Consider the following 5,780-nt stretch of genomic DNA (forward strand, 5'->3'; position numbering starts at 1 on the left):
GATAAATCTGTTTGCTGGTGAAGTGTTCAGTCTTGAAATATTCAAACAAAGAAATGTAAAAACTTCTGAGATGATACAAGACCCAGGTCCTCTATGATCTTGCTTTTGAAGACACCTCCTTGTCAATAATGGGAGATGGGATAAGAGCATAACCTCTTTTTCTTGTGTTCTTCTTTTCTCATCACATTAATTTCTCAAACAATCTAAATACACACAATCTCTGAGAAACTTTCAAATAATACGCATTTTTTTAAAACCCAGGAATTAGATACTTTATGGAGAATTTGAAGAATCTATAAGTCATATAAAGCTGCAAGCTGATTTGATTAACAGATATGGAAAATCACTGTCTTATAAATTCTAAGGTTCTGATTTATACTGTCCCAAGTGTAGCCCACCACCTTCCTACCCAACCAAGGACAGAACTCTTCTTAGATTCAAATAATTATAACCAATTGGGAAACAATAAACTTTTCTATAGCTTCATCTTAGAAGATTTTGTACCTGAAGTTTTCCAGAAAATGGTATCAAAGAAAGGAAGCAACACAAAAGAGACAAAGATCATTATAACTTGTTACAAAGTGCAGGTTTTGGTTCATACAAAGTACCTCTCCCTCTGTCTCAGGCCTCTGAGCTCCTTCACAATTTACCATTCTGTTTGAACTTTTATATTCTGTTTACGAGAAGACTAATCTAAATAGCTATAACCTTGTTAGGAATATTCTCTTACTGACCACAGAATTTGGTTCTCTGGACATCTGACTCTAGAGTCAATGCCTGGAGTAAGTTGGGGCTTTACTCAGATCATCAAACTTATTTTTAATTTTCTCTTAAAGGGACAGATGCTAGTGTGTTCTGTTTTATTTTGAGAAATATGTAAAATAACTTATCGAATGGTTTCAGCCTTAAGGAGAGACATTGTCTGCCTTGAAATTTCTTGCCCCTTATAAATAGAAACTTATTTCAAATATGTTATCCAAACTTATGTTTCAGATACATTATCAAAGCTATTAATGCTGTTTTGAAAGATTTATCAAAAAAATAGAAAATATAGAAATAACTAAAAATATAATGTGAAAATTTTAATATTAATATAATAAATAATTATTTGGAAACTTTGCAGTAATAGGATAAGAGAGAATTTTTAGGTAGCTGTTTAATTCACAAACATTTAGAAAATATGATGACAAATTTCATTCAATATAATAATGAAAAATTAAGATACATAACAAAAAATTAGAGAATGTTTAAGGCTTATGACTATAATGAAACTTGACATACCAGTTCAAAAGATATCTTGAATAAATGAAAATACATAAAATGTTCCTATATGAGAAGTTGCACTACAAAATGTAAATTCAATCCAGCTGGATGGATAGTATAGCAAAAATCCAAACACAATTCTAAAAATAATAAATGATTCTAACATTATCTAAATGGATTAAAAAACTCAGAATAACTATAAATATTCCAAAAAAGAAGAGTAATGAGAAAAAAATTTTGTCTTATCAAACAGTAAAATTTACTGTAATTTCATTTTAAGTTTATAAATATTGTGCTGACTCAGTAATACATAAAAATGTATTATTTATAAATATTGCAACTTAGAATCTTAGAAAAATTTGGAATTGGATAGAAAATTAAAGTCATCTTTCTAGCTTCCTGAACACAAAAGTAAATTTAACTCACAAAGACAAAAAAAAAGAATACCATCACTACCAATTACAACTATAATAAAATTAGAATCAAATGAAAATGATGGATTACAAGTGTGAAATAAATTCACTACATCATCTGTAATAGATAATATTTAGTTTATGAAATAATTTAAAATATTAATTAGGACAACTATATTGAAATATGACACAAAGATATAGGCAAGCAGCTTATGAAAGCATTCAAATTAGAATAAAAAAGGAATTAAAATTTTAAGTCAAATAAAAAAGAGAAAAAGATAATACATGGTGTTAATGCCAATGTGGAGAAACAATTACTTTCATAAGTCTAGTGGTACAACTAATTTAAAGGGCAATTTCATAATGGTACTTCGTAGAAATATTTTTTATCATAGTCTTATTTTAAAAAGAAATGACAGAAAATAATTTAAATATCCTCCAACTGGATAAATACATTACAACAGAAACCATCATTATGCTGATATTCTTTAATCACTATGAATTGATTCACAATATAGTAAGTTTACAAAGAACATTTCAAAGTATAATATAGTTAATAGTATAATCCCTTGTATATTTTTTGTAAGGAATGGGAGAGAACTAGAGATACAGAGAAAGCAATCAATTGTTTATCTACTTATCTATCTATGAATCTGGAGGATAAAAAGTCAAATTTTTTAAAGTCTTCTGTGTGATGAGGTAACCAAAATATGTTATTGTTCTCCACTCTTTATTTTCTAAATTTTACATAATGGACACATTCTTATTACATAAATTCAATACATTTAATTCTATTTTTTAAAGGAAATTATTTTATATGCATCTGTGAATGCTACAGATTTTTGTAACCCAAATGAAATTAAAGGTTGTGTAACAAAACTAAAGTTTCATTTAAGGACTTTTGCCCAATGAGAAAAAAAGATAAAATTTATACATAAATATTGATACATCTAGCTTGTTTTCAATACATTTTTTAAGTGAATGAGGGAAATGGAAAGAGATACCAGTCTTTATACCTTAAATAAATGTAAAAAACTATTTTATTTTTTGTTCCTTCTTCTCATTTTATATTCTTCTCCTTTTCTTATTTGAGAAAACATAATTTTCATATGAACATATTCTTTAATATAATGTCTTCTGTGAGATGGGAATATTAATTTATTTGTGCTCATAGAGTTCAAATATAATTTTAGGTAAATGATGTCAGGTAATCAAACTGTCTAAAATATTATAGATTACAAATTAATTTATATATACGGTGCTTCTACCATTACCTATTGTTACTACAATTATTACTATATGATCTGGATATTTATCAGCTTAAAAACTTTCTGTTAGGTAAACCTTAAAAAAACAAACAAGTAGCATGTTGGGTAAGTTAGGTCTATGTTTATCTAAAGGTAACAAAATATGTCAATACAAATGACTTAAACCAGGAAAAAAGTATATTTTTTAATGTAACAAAAGAGATCTTCAGGGATACTATTCAAATCTGATCCAATAGAGTTCTTAGATACAAAAAAAACCCTGGCTGTTACAATATTTCTACACTAGGGAAATTAGCACTTGGCTTTTATTCAGGGTCAAACCTGTTGCAGAACGTGAAGGAAACAGAACAGTTTACACAGAGTACATTGTGAATGCTCTCCCAGGGATTGCCCAGATCAAGGATCCAATTTTCTTCATCCTTATGGTCATAGGGGTGTTACTGCATTTGCAGGCATAATACTAACATTCCAGGGAAGAAAATAGGAAAGGAGCTATTTTTTTGTAAGGTTTCATTTGAGAGAAGAAACCTTCACCACATAATGTATGTCTCAATGTACAGAACTATGTCATCTATGAGACACAGTTAGCTACAGCTTTATAAGAAGCTTATAATAGAACTATTTTACTTCCAAACAATACTGAGGGAAAGCAACAGAGAGGAAGTGTGAAAGGCTATTGAGTAAGCCAACGTTCATTCATGACTGTCTACACATGGATGACTGATATTCCCAAAGCACATTTTAACTATTAAATTCACTTTTGTTCTCCATAAAAATATTCTTTCCCAAAATGGCCTACATGAGTTTTCATTCCTTAATGTGCCATGGCTCTTTCTTTTTGTTGTTGCTACTAATTGGAATATATAAAAGAAACAAACATTACAGAATATATCTTTCTAGAGCTTACTTTTTCATTTAACAATAAAGCTTGAGAATCATTCAATTTTAGTATTAATAAATTTTTACAAAACTTATAACGTTCTGTGCTTCCTGCCACCACAACCATTGCTTCTAGGGCTCAAGCACATTCTTCTCAAAGCTTGAGAGCCACCTCTTTGGGGAAGCTGCCACTGACAGCTACTCCACCTCCCAGCAGCAGGACCACCACACATTTTCCCAAATCTGAGGACAGGCTCTTCTGACCTTCTGCTGGGGCATAAAATACACATTCCTCAGAGCCTAACAGCTGCCTACCCTGGGCTGTTGTTATTGGTAGCAAACCTCCACACCAGCAGCACAGATTCTACACACTCTCACATGCTCTGAAAACGGGTTCCTCCAACTGCTTCCACTATGACTGTTATTGCTGCCACTACCACTGCCACCAATGGTGGAGGCCAAAGCTCATGCTTCCCAAAGTCTGAGAGCTGCCTTCCTGGTGCTGCTGCAACCAACTCCAGGGTTTCAAAGGACTTGAATGCACCCTGAGATAGGCCTTTCCTGTCCACCACTGATGACACTGTCACCACCACTCAAAATGTCACCAAGGGCCTGAAGATCACCCATTTGTCCCTCTCCTCAGCAAACCCTCACCACAGTTTCCACTAACAAACACAGCATCAGCCACTAAGTAAATCACAGACACCACTGACTCTTTACAGTTGAAAAAAAAAAAAACCCAATGTGAAAGCTACACTACTGCATGTACCCAAAATCAAAGCTAAAGTACCCTACCCAAACTACCCCATAAATACATCTTCAGTAGCAGGTCTTCCCCGATGAAAGCTATTTAAAAAAAAGTGGAAGAAGTGACTGTCACCAGATGGGAGATATGACCATATCTCCATAAAGTGTCATTTATGACCATAAAGACACAAGAAACATGACAAACAAGAAAATTTAATACCTCATAAGGAAGACAATAATTTTCCAGCAAAAGATTTCAATTTAAAAAATTATGAAATGCCTGATAGCAAATTCAAACATGATATTAAGTAAGCTCAGTGAGATAGAAGAGAACACAGATGAATAATACAAAAAAAAGGTAAGTAAACAACTCAGGATATAGATAAGAAACTCGTCAAATAGGTAGATATCATTAAAAAGAACCAAGTAGAAATCTTGGATTTGCAGAATTCCATGGATGAAAACAAAAAACAAAAACAAAAAAACAAGAACTTCAACAATAAACTAGGTCAAGCAGAAGAAAAAATATCAGGACTTGAAAATGTTTCTTTTGAAGTAATGCCGTAAGAGAAAACAAAATAAGACAAATCATAATTTTTAAAAGCTTATGTGATATATGTGACATAATAAAGTGACCAAAAATCTGAATTTTGTCTTTTCCAGAAGGTAAAGAGAAGACAAATCGCTAAAAAACCTATTTAACAAAATAACAGCTAGAAACATGTCAACTATTTTGCCTAACAAGAGGTTTAGATATCCAGATACTGGAGGTCAGATATACCAAGACACAAATCACAAAATTCTTTTCCAAGGCACATTATAGTCAACCCGTCATATGGCAAAAATAAAGAGAGAAATCTAAAAACAGCAAAAGTGTCTAGCCACATATAAGGGAAACCTTATCAGAATAACAAAACAATTCTCAGTAGAAACCTTACAGGCCAGGAGAGAATGGGATGATATATTCAAAGTACTGAGAGAAAAACAAACAAACAAACAAACAAAAACAAAGAAAACTATCAGGTAAAAATACTTTCCCCAATAAAGTTATCATCACCACTAGACCTACCCTACAAGAAATGTTTAAGGGAGTTTTACAACTAGAAGCAAAGGAATGCTATCTACCATGATAAAAACAAGTGAAAATATAAAACTCATTGGTAGCGCAAACACACAAATGAGGAAGAAAAAGGACTCAAATATTACCACT

This window comes from Pan paniscus, chromosome 11, assembly GCF_029289425.2.
Source record: "Pan paniscus chromosome 11, NHGRI_mPanPan1-v2.0_pri, whole genome shotgun sequence".
Classification (NCBI taxonomy): domain Eukaryota; kingdom Metazoa; phylum Chordata; class Mammalia; order Primates; family Hominidae; genus Pan; species Pan paniscus.